The following is a 17,889-nucleotide window of genomic DNA, read 5'->3' as shown; positions in this document are numbered from 1 at the left end:
AGGAGAACATTGTAATATTCTTCCATGGTCTAACAGTAGATGGTAAACATGAGACTATTGTATCTTCCCTCTCCCATGGTACCTAGGTATGACAAGACACAATGGGGGTCATTACGACCTTGGCGGGCGCCATCAGCCGCCCGCCAAGATCTGCCCGCCATGCGGCCGCCAATGCGGCCGCACCCCCGCCGCAGCCATTTGGAGATCCCCGCTGGGCTGGCGGGCAGAAACCTGGGATCACGGCCGCAACATGGGAGCCGGTTCCAAATGGAGCCGGCTGTGTTGCGGCTGTGCGACGGGAGCAGTTGCACCCGTCGCGCTTTTCACTGTCTGCACAGCAGACAGTGAAAAGCCGCATGGGGCCCTGTCAGGGGGCCCCTGCACTGCCCATGCCTGTGGCATGGGGCCCCACGACTCCCCGTACCGCCAGCCATTTCCTGGTGGTTCAGACCGCCAGAAAAAGGCTGGCGGTCGGGGACTCGTAATCCCCTGGGCAGCGCTGCAAGCAGCGCTGCCCTGGCGGATTACATTCGCTGGGGCCATTGTGGCGGAAAACCGCCGGCCCCGTCGGTGCGACCGCGGCGTTACCGCTGCAGTCAAACTACACCAGGAGGCACCGCCAGCCTGTTGGCGGTGCTCCCGTCATTTTGGCCCTGCGGTTGTAATACCGCCAGGGTCATAATGACCACCAATTTCTAACATTAGTTAGTGTGTTCACAGCAACATACATTAGGCATGTCAATGTTATCATGTGACAGGGCATTTTTGACTGGATAGACATGGCAACCAGTACACATCACAGCTCCAAATAACACAAGGGTCACATGTGACCCCAATGGTTTTCCACAGGTGTCCACAACATGTATGTGGACGAAGTTCAAAGATGTGCAACACAATTGCCCCTCAAAATGTGACTCGATATCCCTACTGCCAAGATAACCATCCACAGTGATGGACTGTGCCCCACTATTAAAGGCCATCTGTTCCCTGCAACATATTACATAGGTAGTTGAGTAGTAGGACATACCTGACAAGATAGGATAAGCATCTCTGTGTGGTCAAAAATACATTTTCAGAAGTTTTTAAAGCCCATTTCAGGCTGCCAAAATGGTGGCTGCCTGACCTACTCCACTGGACATTAGGAAGTCACCGCCTGCAGAAGTTGTCATTGTGGTAGGCAGTTGCAACCACAGCAAATGCAGCCATTGGCTAACGTTGTTCCCAGGGTGGTCGAGGACCAATTGCTGTGTCCATCAGCGGTGGCGACCGCATACATGGTGGATGTGACTGCCATGTTCTGCAGATTCATTCACTTGACTCCTGCCACTGCTGCCAGCAAGACCTCCAGGAGCTGAGCTGCTGTGGACCACCTCTGGGAGCTATTGTTCCGTAGGCTCTCATTATTCTAATGAGACTACTGGATTTTGAGGGGCAGAATCACCCGCTGTGTGGGAGACTAAGTCTAACCCACTGCGGGTAACACCTGTCGCTCCAATCCGGGTTTAGCTCTGGCTAACAAGCAGTGTCTCATCCCTACCCAAGAATAGGGATCACTGGGCAGCCGAGCGCATGACATACTTTGCTTCTCAGGGAAGTCGTTGTCACTCAGGTCTCATCCGTTTCTCTCATTAACAATTCAGTCTCATAAATAAATGACAAACAGAGGCAGTATACGTTTCAATAATGTGTTTAATAAAACAACTGCATCTTAGATAGCTAAGCATGAGCTGCAATAACCAGAATGACACAACATGACAGTAATAAAATTGTGACGAGAAGGGTGAAGCATAAAAACAACGCTATCATATTGTCACATTAATCAATGGACTAATTCCTACCTAGGCTATAATAGAGCACAGCATGTTAAGCTCTAATTCTGCCCTTCAGGTTCCCTTGGGAAGACATCAACCCCAATACCTGAGCAAAGGCCTGGGGTCTGCGTTAGCATCAGTAGTGAAGCATTCAGCAAACAGCATACAGTCGTGGTTCACTGGCTGGAATCTCCCTCTAACGTGTAAGGGACAAGGAAGTTTTTTAATAACACAACTGATGTTCTGAGAAATGTCCCTATGTAAGGATGTGTGTTTTCTTTGAATGTTGGAGACTAAACTTCTACCACGTTCACTGGCAATGTACCATGCTGTAGCCTTGGAAGAAGCACAGAGTGATCAAGAATGTCTTGTTTGAGAACAAAGAGCTGGCCTAGGCAAAAACAGTTAGATAAATGGAAAATAAAACAAGACCGTAAAAATGGTTATTGTAACAATAATAAGATGAAGCAGAATAAAATATATCTAGGTTAAAGTGCATAGCGGCCTAGTGTGTTAAAATAACATACATGGAGCTATAACTAAAATGGCTACACAACACTATCATATCATATCCAGCAGGTGATAGAGCCCCTGCCTTCTCTCCAGAAGAGCTGGTGAAGTTAGTGACCGAGGTCCTACCCTTATATGAACAGCCCTATGGTTCACCAGAGGAACAGGTAAGTACCTCATGTGCACAATTTTCTCTGTACTTAACCATCCTTTCCCTCCTCACAGGCTAGATTGTGGCCATGTGTGCCAGTTAGGCTACTCATGTGCCTGTTGTTGTAGTCTGTTTGGAATCAATTGGAGGGACAATGTGCAGGTACTGGTGGACAGTGATATATGTTAAGTTCAGTCACATTGTGTTATGTGAGGTTTTTGGGTCCCTAGATCCTCCTTGTGTTGGATGCACATAACTAGGTGCCATTACTGCCATCCACTTACATCTCTGTCCTCATGGGTGTTGTAAATGTCTGACAGCTTGTATGTGCATGACAGCATGAGCTGAGTATGCATGTTGTGTAAGTCAGTTGAGAGTAGTGTGAGCAATGTATGGTGCCACAGATTTCTGAACACATCTGTCCTTGCTGTGTGGAAGGTATATCATGACTTACACTGACTTTCAGGTTGCCACACATACCACATGCCAAATTGCTGTTAGTTACATGATGTATGGTCATGCATGGAAGTGATGGAAATGGGGGGTCATTTAAGTTCTGTCAGCTCAGCCTGCAGAGACCAGGGCCTGTCACATGTATCTCCCAGTATGGGACCTAGTCTAGACTTGGGGAGAGTCACTGTGGCTATGCAACTATGGCACTGCACCCACTCCCTGTTCCCCAGCATATCCTGGCAAGTGGAAAATATGAGTCTCTGTTGGCAGATCCTGCTCAGAATGCCTCATTCCTTTGAGTAGATTAGGAATGGGTACAGATGTATGTCATTAATATAACCCACATGTGCACTTAGCATTATTGCCAATGTGTGTTTTTGACTCATGACAGTTTACTTATTTCCACAGCTCTGTTGTCATCTTCCCACAGGTAATATTTGTCCTGTACAGGCTTATTCACAAATAATAGACCCATAGTGCAGACAGTGTGCTGATATCTGGGAGGGCATGATATGTGACTCATTAGCTTGGTCACATAGCAGAAACTGTACAATGCATGCCTTTGTTGGATGCCATCTCTGTAGGAGATGTCCATAGGAATGTTCAGTACAGGTACATACCCAAGAACCCCACTCCTGGAAGTGGCATGCATCTGCATTTGTTATTGCACATGTCCACACATGGACAGGGAAGAAACTTTATGTAACCACCATGCCTGCCATGCCTGTCCCTTACTCATGTGTAATGTTTATTTTGTGCTCTGGCAATTGCCTGTAGGGACTGTATCCAGTGAGTCGTTCCCACTGAGTTTAAATGTGTTGGATCATTCATGCCTAAGGAGTTTACCCTTCAGAGGCCACATATGTGTGATGTGTTTCATAGTGGCTCACATCAAAGTACAGCTTGCTGGACAATGGGCTACCTCATGTCAATAAGCTTGCTTAGTCATTGTAGGCCCTGAGCAGTGTAGTGGGTTAGTCTGAAGATGTAAAAATGTATGTCTGTAGTTATGTCCCTGTACATATTGACTTGTATGTGTTGTACTTGGGGAGTATTGACAAATAGGAAAGTCCTACCTTAATGTTACTGACATGTATGTGACTCAATGATTTGAGATTGAAGTTGTGATCATTATCTCTGGATTTGTCTTTTGCATCCATGCAGGTCAACGGCCATCAAAAAAAGTGATTATGGAGAGCCATCGTGCAGAAGGTGTGGACTCTGGGTGTCCACAGCCAGTGGAATGCCCACTGCAGGAAAAGGTGGGAGAACATGAGACACTGGGCAGAGAAGATGGCTGAGGTCCAGCTGGCGATGTCCTCCCAACGTGGGTGGGGTGCCCATTGGACCATGACCCCCTTAATGGCCCACATTCTGGTAGTGGCCTATCTGGAGCTTGAATGCTGTTTGTGAGCAGTACATCAGCCACAAGGGGTGAGTACAGGGCTTATTCCTGTCTGTCACATTGCCCAGTGAATGTCATTTGGTACATAGTGATGTGCCTTGCCTCTTGGCCCAAGGACCTAGGACATAACTGGGTAGATTCCACAGACCAATTGCTCTCCAGGGATGACATATGGCTGGGTACATTTATCAATCCTGTACTGTTTGTTGTTGTAGTGTTTGTAATTTCTATGCAACAGACTACTACCCCTAAATGTTACAAGGCAAAGGTAAGTAAGTGATGGATCACTGTCCTCAGCCATGCACCTGGGTAAATGATTATATAGGCATCTGTCACCCAGAGACCACTTGTCTTCAGCATATAACAGGTGCTGGTGCCTCACTACAGTCTGCAATGTGAAGATGGCCAACATACATGTGACAGAGCTTACATTGTTCTTTGGGTCAGCTATAGATCAAAGCTTTCCCTTGGTAAATGGGGAATATCCATTGACTTGATTTATGTGCCATCACTATTTCCAACATGCCTTGTGCCTACATGTCAACATGTGTCCCTTTCTCTTTTGAGAAGCATGTTTCATGCATGGTCTACCTATGTTGATGGGATGATGACTGTATTCCCTCACATATATGTGCATGGCAAACTGTATGTGGAATAAGACTTTTACAATGTGGGTACATTTCATGTTGTGCCACAGACAGCAGTATATCACTATTGTTTATTGGCTGACACGTCCCCTCATGCATCATAGCATGTTATTTGGCAGGTACAACAGCAGTACCAATGGGGGACATGACAGGTAGGCCTAGAAGTGTGAACCACAATGTGAACATCTATGGCCTTGATGTGGCATCATGTGGAAAAGTGCACTACACATTTGTAATGGGTAAGATTTGTGACCTGTCTGTTGGCATGCATCATGAAGTGACTTGCAGTTATGTTGGAATCACATGTGTATGTGTCAGGAATAAGGCTGTGCGTGGTCCAGGTCCCACACGAAACTCCGCTGCGCAGATTTGAGATGCTTTATGCGCACCACTTGTCATCCTCGCTTGTTCCAAAAGTGGCCATCAGCGTCGTCTGCCCTGTGGTAAAGCTCATGTAGCTGCAGGTTTATGACATTGGTGGACAAGATGCACTTATCAGTGCTATCCTATGAAGCGAGTACAATTCCCATGTTTTTAGAGGCAGCAGCCATCTTGGGGTGTGGCAGGCATATAAAGCCCAGCCACACCCAAGCACGTTGCTCACTATTTTGAAGACTTCGATGCAGCCAGACCTTGTGGGGGTTCCTCTGGAGAAGATCAGAGTTCCTGAATGGAAGAGTGTCATCCAACGGAAGTATCCTTGTTTTCCATAGTGCATTCAAAAACGAGTGGGTCGTACTTGTAGCGTTAAGGCCTTGCTGAATCCAAGTTTGAAGGAAGACGTTACTTCCAAAAGGTACAGCACCCCTTAGCACAGAGGTCTCCAAACTTTTTAATGCCGCGCCCCCCCAGTTGAAAAATAAAAATCATTGGGCCCCCCTCAGAATTTTTCACAATTATTTTTTAAACATGGCAATGTTTAAATATGCCTAAACCTATTTAAACATTGCAGTTAAGTACTGTTACCTTTTTTAAACTGCAATAACATGCTTCTGCTTAAAAAAAAAGCCTGTTATCAGTATAATATTTATTTTGGCCAGAGTCTGGGGCCCCCCCTGGGATCACTCGAGGCCCCCCTAGGGGGGCCGGCCCCCAGTTTGAAGACCTCTGCCTTAGCATAACAAGCAAAGCGTGTCAGGCCACACTAGTAAAGCGCCCCGGGCACGACATTTAAAGCGCTTCAGTTCACAGGAGTAAAGCGCACTTGGCATGGTATTCAAAGCGCTTCAGTTCACAGGAGTAAAGCGCACTTGGCACGGCATTCAAAGCGCTTCAGTTCATAGGAGTAAAGCTCACTTGGCATGGTATTTAGAGCACTTCAGTTCACAGGAGTAAAGCGCACTTGGCACGGCATTCAAAGCGCTTCAGTTCACAGGAGTAAAGCACCCTTGGCACTGCATTCAAAGTGCTTCAGTTCACAGGAGTAAAGCACCCTTGGCACAACATTCAAAGCGCTTCAGTTCACAGGAGTAAAGCGCCCTTGGCACAGCATTCAAAGCGCTTTAGTTTACAGGCGTAAAGCGCCCTTGGCACAGCAATCAAAAGCGCTTCAGTTCACATGAGTAAAGCGCCCTTGGTCCAATAATCAAGGCGCTTCAGTTTACATGAGTAAAACTTTCAGGCCTAGGTGGCAAATGTGAAAACATTTCAAAGATAAGCAAATCATAGTTTCATTGTTTTTAGAAGCATAATATGTGAGGTACATATTTAATTCTTTGATGATTTGTGAGATACATATATAAGTCTTTGCGAATTTCTAGGCTGAGATCAAACGTTTTATGTTTATGAATGCATAGTAGTTGCATGATTGATGTTCAGAGTATGTCCATGGTCCAAGCTCTTGCCTTCTCAAGATTCAGAGGTCTCAGTTCATTCTTGTTCCATGATTCAGAGAAGGGCCACACCCAGTTTTGTCTAAAGTTCATGACATTCCGAAGTATCTTGATTTTACTAATTGTTCTTATTCCATGATTCAGAGAAAGGCCACGCCCAGTTTTGTCTAATGCTCATGACATCCCGAAGTATCATGATTCTACCAATTGTTCTTGTTCCATGATTCAGGGAAGGGCCACGCCCAGTTTTGTCTAAAGTTCATGACATTCTGAAGTATCATGATTTTACTAATTGTTCTTGTTCCATGATTCAGAGAAGGGCCACGCCCAGTTTTGTCTAATGCTCATGACATCCTGAAGTATCATGATTCTACCAATTGTTCTTGTTCCATGATTCAGAGAAGGACCATGCCCAGTTTGGTCTAAGGCTCATGACATTCTGAAGTATCATGATTCTACCAACACTTGCATACATGGAGACACCTTTTTTCTATTCCATAAGGGTCTCAACTCTTGCATCTATGGAGACGCCTTTGTCTATTCCATAAGGGTCTCAACTCTTGCACCCACGGAGAGGCCTTTGTATATTCCATAAGGGTCTCAACACTTGCATACATGGAGACACCTTTGTCTATTCCATCTGGGTCTCAACCTTTGCATCCATGGAGACGCCTTTGTCTATTCTCTAAGGGTCTCAAATCTTGGATCCATGGAGACGCCTTTTTCTATTCCATAAGGGTCTCAACTCTTGCACCCACGGAGATGCCTTTGTCTATTCCATAAGGGTCTCAACTCTTGCACCCATTGAGATGCCTTTGACTGTTCCATAAGGTCTCAACACTTGCATTCACGGAGACGCCTTTGTCTATTCCGTAAAGGTATCAACTCTTGCATCCACGGAGACACCTTTGTCTGTTCCGTAAGGGTCTCAACATTTGCATCCACGGAGACGCTCTTGTCTATTCCATAAGGGTCTCAACACTTGCATTCACGGAGACGCCTTTGTCTAAGTGTATAATTGAATGTTAATGCTGTTATGAACAAGTATATACATACATGCTTAACCATTTTAACTTTTCAGATCTCTCTCCCTGCTGTTCCCTACCCTAATTCCCTTCCCCCCAACTGGCTTCAACATAACTCTTTGCTATAATAGCTTTCTGAGATGGTGACAGCAGAAGGTTGGCCTTTTGTTTAGCGGCGTGCAGATCCAGAGGAAAGGACACTGTGACAGTATGGCTACAAGAATTAATCCACAGACTTCTGAGTGTACATGACCATCACGGAGACAATGATGTAGCTTCCAATTGGGCAGCATGTTCAGGACCTTCTACAAGTACTTGCAAATCTCTACTGATGCACTCAGAGGATGTCATTGCAAGGGGTGCCAGACATTAGTGCTGATTGGCCTGGGGCTTGCTGATTCATTGTGTTGTGGATTTTAGGGACATCTCCCCCGGATATATTGCACATGATATTGCCACATGCGTGGCATATATGAGCATTATTAACACTACCACTGTGACTCTATTGGGACAAATATCACTCAGTGAAGTGTACATAGTGGAACTGCATCCATTGTGAGTATTTGTATTTCCATGTCACTTTTTACAGGCTATTTTCCTTTTGTCAGCAACATGGTAGGATTTTGGAGCATCATTTCTTATCATTATGTATGTGAGAAATAGATGTGGACATGACCCTGTGTGAGATCTATGGGAATGCATGTGGCATTTGTCTACTATTGTATGACAACAGGTATCTGAGGTCTGCTTCATGGGGCAAAGCTTTGAGGGTGATGGGCTCTCCTACTTGTTGAATGGTTATTGAGATTGCACAACTTCAGCCATGCAATTATAGTTGTATGAGATCCTGATCTTCCTGTGGGCAACTGTTGACAGCTCAGAAGGCATGCATGTATATGATATGGTGCATGTATGGGCCACTTAGGTGGAGTTCATTGCTGGGGCCTACTTGATATCATGGTATTGTTTGCTAATCTAAGCTGTTGCTCAAGTGTGATCATGGACATGTGATGACCCTATTTCTCTTTGCATTTCCAGCATCAGCACTGGCAAGCAATAGAGACGGGCACAGCTGAGTGATGAAGCATCTGGCAACAGGATCTTGGTTCAAGGCACCACCAAGATAGAGGGACCCAATGGCCTGGAGGGTGCAGGGAGTGACCCGGGGGAGTCCAGAACATCCTCTTCATCATCGGATTCCTCCTCCAGTTGACACTCCTTAATGGTGGTGGACCCATTGAGCATCTCCCTGTACAATCATAGTCAGCCCTATTCTATCACTGCCCTCGCTGTTGCTTCCTACCCAGTTGGCCATGCCCTCTCACCCAGGAGGGTGGGCATCTCCTTTGACGTAGGCACCTGTGCCCCAGCACCTGTTACCCCCTCTGCCCACAGTGAGGAGGCTATTGACCTCCTGAGAAGTATCTATGTGGGATAGTCAGCCATTGTAAATGCCATCCAGCGATTGGCAACCCAACATCAACAAACAAATGCATTCCTGGAAGGCATTAATGGTGCAATGGCTGGCCTACAGAGATCTTTTTCAGGATCTGGCCTCCTCACTGATGGCAGCCAGTCACACCCTCCTTCTGTCTCCCCTCTGCCTCCTTCTTCCCAATCCAAATACCCCTCCCACCACCTACTCAAAACACACAGACAGATCCACACACATCCACCTAAAAACTCAAGAGCAACACACACAGACACAAGCACAACAAAACACACTGGCACAGACACCCACCGACACAACAGCCACCACTTCCCCAGACACTCCCACTACCCCCAGCACTACACACACAACAGCCCCTCCCTTCCACCTCGAAGGCCTCGCCTGTACCCTGCAAGCACTCATAACTCCCCTCCCAAGAAGAATCCCACCCCTCCTAAAAAGCAGACCACCCGTCCCAAACCCAAGACCAAATCCCCCTCCTAAATGCAACCCCCTCTAGGGGATTAAACCCAGAACTGTGACTGGGGGTGAGTGTTTGAAAAGTTTCAACACTACGTCCATCATTTTATTTTGTTTTGTGATATTGCTTTGTGCGCCCTAAGTGTCAGGGGTATGCCCAGACGTGGGTCCCTTGCTCACTGCACCACTGGATTGAAGTTAGCCTGGCTGATGAAGGGTGATACCCAGAAACCGGTCCCATGATGCTTGTTTCTTTTCCAGGGAAGACCTGGCCTAGCAGTTTGGGCTGGACTGTTTCCAGGGTCAAGACTAATGTGCATATGGCTAGGTCTAAACTGGGGTGACATGGCGAGCAAAATAACAATGGATTAAACCCAGATCTGTGACTGGGGGTGAGTGTTTGAAAAGTTTCAATACTCTGTCCATCATTTTATTTTGTTTTGTGATGTTGCTTTGTGTGCCCTAAGTGGCAGGGGTATGTCCAGACGTGGGTCCCTTGCTCGCAGTGCCACTGGATTCAAGCTAGCCTGGCTGATGAAGTGTGATAGCCAGAAACCGGTCCCATGATGCTTGTTTCCTGTTCAGGGAGGACCTGGCCTAGCAGTTTGGGTTGGACTGTTCCCATGAGGAACAGGGTCAAGACTGATTTGCATATGGCTAGGTCTAAACTGGGGTGACTTGGCGATCAAAATAACGATGCATTGAACCCAGATCTGTGACTGAGGATGAGGGTTTGAAAAGTTTCAACACTCCGCCCATCATTTTATTTTGTTTTGTGATGTTGCTATGAACCCTGAGGTGCCTGTCTGCCCACTTGATGCCCCTTCCTGTGGAGGTTCTCTGGCAGTTAGGTGTCAATTGTAGGCACAGTGATAATGTGCATTGCCCTTTGATTATGGACTGGCCAATGGCCTTGAACATTTTGAAGTTCATATTAATAAACCCAAATAGTTGTTTTTTGGGTACACATTTGTCCTGCAAATCCTTTTCTATCTTTATGTCATTCCTGAGTAACTTGTGCTGTGTGCCTACAGTTGTGTGTGTTTCAGGCTGCTTGCTGATCGATTTGCTATTGTTTGCAGTATCCAAGTTTGTGGGCAGTGTTGGTGTCCACCCAAGACAAGTATATATGTTGAGTGTATGGGTATGTGGGGGTAAATGCAATGGCGGTGTCAGGGCATTGTGTACTTTTTTGTCATGGTAAGTATTTCATCTTGCGTTCTCCAATGTGAGCATGTATGGTGTTAGACTTGTCCTCCTGGATTATGTGTTCATCTGATGTGTGTCAGTTTGAGTTTTGTTTGTGCAGATATGGAGTGTGTTCAATTGTGAGACCTTTGTTTGCATTTGACTGTGCATGTGTCCATTTATCTGTGTGTCACTTGCAGTTGGTTCATGTAGAGGTATGCCCCATGCAGTTGGGAGTTGTATGTGATTTGATGACTTGCACTTTAACATTGTACAGATAGGCATGTCATTTGGGTTTAGTATTGTATGTCTCAGAGATACCTGAAGGGCCAGTTCCTGTGCAATAGTTGTTTTATGACCAGTTGCAAGATGATATTTGTCCCAGTGCTGCCTCCGCCCCAGAGTGTTCCTGCTGGCCCCATCCCAATTGTGCAGATATTGTTTGTATAGTGAGGTTTGTATATTGGTTTCTCTGAGTAATGTGCATTCCATTGCCCTTCAAATGTGTTGCAATGTGTATGATGTGTGTGTCCATTGCAGGGCTGTTTGCTGAGCTGTTTACTGGGAGTGTTGTTTGTGTTCCATGCCGCAGCCATACATACATAGATGTTTGTTCAATGTGACAATAGTCCTAGGCATTTGAGGAATGTGAGTTGTATTTGTATATGTAATGTTGGTGTGTTGTTGGTGTTGTGTGAGACAATGTGGTGTGCACTTCACTATCCCTGTGGCTGAGATAAGTGGATATGCGTTTTTCTGTAGTGGTGTAGTGTGAGTGGCCTGCTCAAAGGGGGCGTGTTGTGACTGTGAATGCGTCCTTCTTTGTGTATAATTCTGAGCCTGGACACAATGACACCTGTACTTGGTGCCTGTAGCATGAACCCCATATGATGTGGATGACGATGCAACGATCTGTTGCTTCAGTTAATGAGACAGGTAGGTGTGTGTACTTATGGTTGGTTATGCCGACTGTGGTGTTGATTTTGTGCACCTTCAAGGATCATTCTCAGCAGCAGGACATGTGTGAAGGGCTCCATGGCGGCACCGGACTTGTGAGGATGCCTACAGGTCAGTATCACCTTTTATAGCCCCCATTTCAACCAGCTGAGATGTGGTGGGTGGACTGCCATGTTCACACGGGCGGCTCATAATGTGTCTGGCAGAATCACTGTCTCCACTAGCCTGTTTGTGCTGCCTTATGATCATGGTGATCTATACTGCCTGGCGGTGCCAGCAGAACTGTGGCGGTCTTTGCCTCATAATCCAGCATGACTCGTAATCTGGCATCCGACCCCCCCAACCCGACGGCGGTCGGACTGTCAATGCCGCCATAGCGGTCTCCGAACCTCCAAGCTCGTAATGAGACCTTTAGTTTCTATAGATAAAGCATGATTTGTTTTGTAATAACCTAGGTGCAGTTTTTATGACTTTTTCCATGAACATCTGACCTTCACTTCAGTGTCTGTGTGGAAAGTTTCGGGCTGATCTGTCAAGCAGGGGCTGAGAAAAAGGGTCCAAAACCAGTGAACGGAATTACACCAAATCTGGCAGAAAACGCCCTTTTTGTTTTTTGATGGAAATCTGTTCAGTAGTTTTTGAGAAATGAAAAAAGATCCAAATTTGAATTTATAAGGACGTCATGGCTCCGCAAACCCTCCTAACCCCATGTTGAGATCTGATTGGCTACCAACACTTCAACCAGGAAGTGTTGGCAGCCATGTTAGGACTTGGCTTCAGCCAAGTCCCAGAAAAAATAAAATAAAAAAAGGGGGCAGGGTAAGGACAACCTAACCCCTAGCTCTGGGGACCCCCCCCACCAAGAACAATAATTTGTTTTTAATTTTCAGCAGGAGATGTAGTGGATTTGTGAATTTGTTTTATTGGACACTAGTTATAGTTACGTTAGGGCAAAAGTTATAGTTACTTTAGATAACTCTGAAGGTGAATTTCTATGGTTTGGTATGTTTCAAATGTGAGCCTACATATACTGTCCCTGTAACCTTAGTTTTTTTAAGTGAATTTCTATATTTTTTTTAATTCTATTTCCTATCTATAACGTCCCTGTAACCTAAGTTTGTTTCCAGTGAACATTAAAAAAAATTACATTGATGTTATCAATGATGTTATCAAAGATGTCATGACTAATGCCGTGATTTGTGGGGTACTTAGCAGTGCATACTGAGGGCAAGTGTTATAGTTGGGGAACAAGTTAAACTTACTTGAGATAACATTAACAACTGGTGAATTTCTATGGTTTGGTATTGTTAAAATGTGAGCCTAACTACAATGCCCCTGTAAACTTTGTTTCTAATATATATATATATATATATATCTTTATAAGTAAAAGTTTATTGCCCAAATTTGCGCACACACACACACACACACACACACATATATATATATATATATATATATATATATATATATATATATATGTATGTATGTATATATATATATATATATATATACATATATGTGTATATAAAAATTGGTGCAAAAAACAATAAACTTTTACCGCCTTTGGAGTTTCTAAGTGCGTGTTTTCTTGTTCTTTGAAGAGGTACTTTTCTGTCATTTCAGTCGCTCCACCGGCAATGCGCCATGCTTCCATCTTCTTCTTTCATTGACGTCAACAGGCTTTATTAAAAGGTGAAGATCCAAACAATTTTCCCAACCTAACTTATTTAAGAAAACTCATGGAGAAATTTCACACCTTCACACAACTACAATAATTTGTAAAATGCCTGCAGTTGAATACTTAAAGGCATGAAGTGCATTTTTCTCCATAAAGAAGCACTGAACTAGTTGTGTTTAGTGTCATGGATGCTTTGTATGTCATATGACATAAATAGTGCAGTAGATGATTATGGGGGTCATTATGCCCCTGGCGAAAGGTGGAGAAGCGGCGGTAAGACCGCCAACAGGCTGGCGGTCTTTTTTTTTTTATTATGACCATGGCGGTTACCGCCATGGTCATCCGCCGGTTCTCCCTTCCGCCCGCCGGGCCGGAGACCTGGGTCTCCAGCCCGGCAGCCGTCACTATACCGCCGGCGGTATTTTGACCCGGCTTACCGCCGTGGATTTCCTGCGGTTGGAACCGCCATGAAATCCATGACGGTAAGCACTATCAGTGCCAGGGAATTCCTTCCCTGGCACTGATAGGGGTCTCACCCACCTCCCACCCCCACCCTGACTCCCTCCCCTACCCCCCCACCACCCCTGCCACACCCCAAAGGTGGCAGGGCCCCCCTCCCCACCCTGACCCCCAACATCACAGAAACTCACACACACACGATACGCACGCAGGCACCACTAACACACACACGCACACACACCGACATACATGCCTACATCCACACACACAGTCAGACACGCACATCCACATTCAAACATCCACGCATACATCCATACAGACATAACTACAGACATACACGCACTCATTCCCAAAACACGCAACACCCCTGCAAGCACACACGCACTCACACACCCCCTCTACATACACAGACACACACCCCCATGCACCCACACAACACACAACACCCCTCAATCCCCCTCTCCTAACGGACGATCAACTTACCTGTTCCGTTGATTGTCTGGGAGGGGACGGGAGCCATGGGGGCAGCTCTGCCGACACCACACCGCCAACAGAACACCACCACAGCGAATCACAGGACGTGTTCTGTTGGCGTGGTGGTGGAGGTGGAGCAACCTCCACTTCCCCGCCTCCCGCCAGTATGGCTGTTGGCGGCTCTCCGTCCGTAAAAGGACGGAGAGCTGCCAACGGTCATAATAGGCCGAGCGACAAACCGCCACCACTGGCGGTCTTCCGCACGGCGGTCCCTCAGCGTTCTTGTAAAAAGACCGCTGAGGTTGTAATGAACACCTATGTCTTTTGTCACTAATTCTATTAGATCTAGCAGCAGCTTTTCTCAGTACTGATTGCTTCAGGTGACAACACAAAAGCTTCTTAGGCGCTGCCATTAAGTGACTCAAATTTTCTTCAGTGACCAAACAAAGCTAATCGCTTCCTCCCTGTCTAAACCCATTGAAAATACCAAGGGGCATATTTATACTCCGTTTGCGCCGAATGTGCGTCAAAAATTTTGACGCACTTTCAGCGCAAACGTTGCCCCATATTTAAACCCTGACGCCCGATCCGGCGCACCAGGAAAATGGCGCTATGTGCGCCAGTTTTTGGAAGCGGCACCCCGCCCTGCGTTAATGACATGCAGGGTAGGCGTTCTCGTCCAAAAACAGACGCACATAGTGGTGCGTGGTATTTATGCTCCAGGGCAAAAATCACTCCCGCGCGGCAGGCGGCGCAAAAAAATGGCGCAAAGCACGAATATCGTGAAATTTTAACGCCTGGGTCAGGGCAGGCGTTAAAATGGGGCAAATACACCTGTACTTAATCAGAACACACAGAACAAACAACAGAGCAGCAGAGCAGCAGAGCAGCAACAGGGAGACATGGAGGTGCTTTTTCTTCAACGTGCACGTAGACGCAGAGCCCTGCAGCAACAACAGCAGCCACAACAACAACAGCAGGGACCCCAAAGACAGCGCAGAAGGCAGGAGAGGATATTCCGCCCAAGAACAACCCTGCATGGCCTCAGGGAACGAGACATCATCCAGAGGTACCGGTTGAACTGGCAGGCCATTCAGCAGCTGCTGACAAATATTGAACAGCAATTGGCCCCCACTTTAGTGACTCCACGCACTATCCCAACCGAAACAAAGCTGCTTGCCGTACTTCACCTGCTGGCAAGTGGCTCGTTTCAGACAACTGGTGCCCTGGTTGGTGGAATCTCACAACCATCTTTCTCCGCATTCCTGCCTAAAGTACTGGATGCCATCATTGGACTGACACCCTGCCACATCTGCTTCCCTAACACAGTGCAGAAGCAGCAGGAAACAAAACAGGGGTTCTACGCCATCAGTGGCTTTCCGCATGTCCTTGGTGCAATCGACTGCACACACGTACGCCTTGTGCCACCTGCTGTGAGTGAACACCTCTACCGCAACAGGAAGCACACACATTCCATCAACGTGCAGGCCATAGTCGATCACCAAGGACTGATCAGCAACATTGTGGCTAAATATCCTGGGAGTGTACATGACGCATTCATCTTCCGTCACTGCACCATCAACCAACACTTCCAGGATGGACGGTATGGCAATGGACTACTTGTTGGTAAGGACAAAAATCTACTTATATACTCACTGCACAGAAACCCTCTAGGATAAACAACACATACACCACAATAGCAACACCTAGACAGGAACACACTGAGGTAATCACATCACTAGCCATGTGTCACAAGTCACCATTGAACCTCTCACACATTTGAATTTACTCCACAGCTTAGTGTGAAGACATTCATGACTGTGGTTGCCTAAATGTCACCTTGCAAATTGGAAGTCTCACAATAACCTGTACACTAATACAATGCATAACTTTTAAGGGATGGGATGGCCTGGGTATGTTCATATGAACGTTTCTAATACCCTTTCATGTTTCAACTCTGCATGGAACTATCATCACACCCCCAGTGAGGACACACGGACACCTGTGTCACAAGTCACAATGCAAGGGAGGGCACACTGTACTTGAGAAACCAATACATCCTGCTGACAAACAGTTAGACAACAAACACTTGCTCAGCCAAGGAAAAAAAACAATGCCAAAGTTTCCACCAACAACCATAGGTTGTCACATTAGTACACAAAATAGTCACCGACAACACAACACAACTACTGCCATCAAAGATACGTACAACAGTGCCTCCTACATCTAATTGATACCATTCTGTGTTTCTCTTTCAGCTGATCAGGGGTATGGCATCCAGCCTTGGCTAATGACACCATATGGGAACCCAAATACTGCTGCTGAGCGGGCATACAATGACGCCCACAAGAGGACACGCAGCATTGTGGAGAGGACCTTTGGGATCCTAAAGTCAAGGTTCCGCTGCCTTGACATCACTGGCGGAAGCCTACTATACTCCCCAGAGATGGTCTGCAAGATCATACTCACTTGTGCCATATTACACAATATTTGTGTAAAAAGGAACATTCCCCTCCTTGAACCGGACCCAGACATGCCTGAGGATGATGATGAGGAGGATGCTGGCCTGCAACAGGAGGGGGAACAACCTAACACCGCAGCAGGAGTGCGTAGGCGCCAACAGCTTGTGAACAATTTTTTTACTTAAGTTATTATAATCACTTGTATTCCACACTTGTAAATAAACACAGATAACAAACACCACATCATGCTTTGGCCTATTCATTTCTGACCACCTTTAGTTTGAAATAGCTGAAGATGAATGTCGTCTCATTGATCAAGAATGCCATTAAAATTCATCACACCAAAAATAAACATCACAACTGTATTCACAGAGGGTAGGATGTGACATGTTACATTACAATACACAGAGCCCAACAAGAGTACAAATGTGACAATTACACATGCCGGATCCAAACAACTGAAACAGTCTCTCATCCAGCCCAAAATTGGAGATCATTTGAAAGTCACATCACACGTATTCAGAGACAGGGTGGGACCATCCATGTGTACGTGAACATGTCATCAATGGCTTCTCTCAAGTGTATGATGTGAGCAATACACAATTGCAACAACATCAGCTGCCACTAACTCAGGAGGAGACCTTGAAGTTACAGTGACAACATACACACAGACAGGTCATACTGGATCCACATTCCCACACACATGTACACATATGTCATACAACCAACCTAATATTTGAAAGTAGACCATCACAGTTGTGTCCCAGTTTGAACCTAGCAGGAAGATTGTAACATGACACTAAACCAGTTTATGCAGAAAGGGACACAGACAAGCAAAAAATTCTTCGCATTATCACATCGTGAACGCTGAGAGTCTTGCAAACTTAGTCATATGAAAATGGTATGCAACTTAGCTCCAAATCATCAT

The sequence above is a fragment of the Pleurodeles waltl genome, chromosome 3_1 (genome assembly GCF_031143425.1).
Source record: "Pleurodeles waltl isolate 20211129_DDA chromosome 3_1, aPleWal1.hap1.20221129, whole genome shotgun sequence".
Lineage (NCBI taxonomy): Eukaryota > Metazoa > Chordata > Amphibia > Caudata > Salamandridae > Pleurodeles > Pleurodeles waltl.
This window is presented reverse-complemented; position numbering follows the sequence as displayed.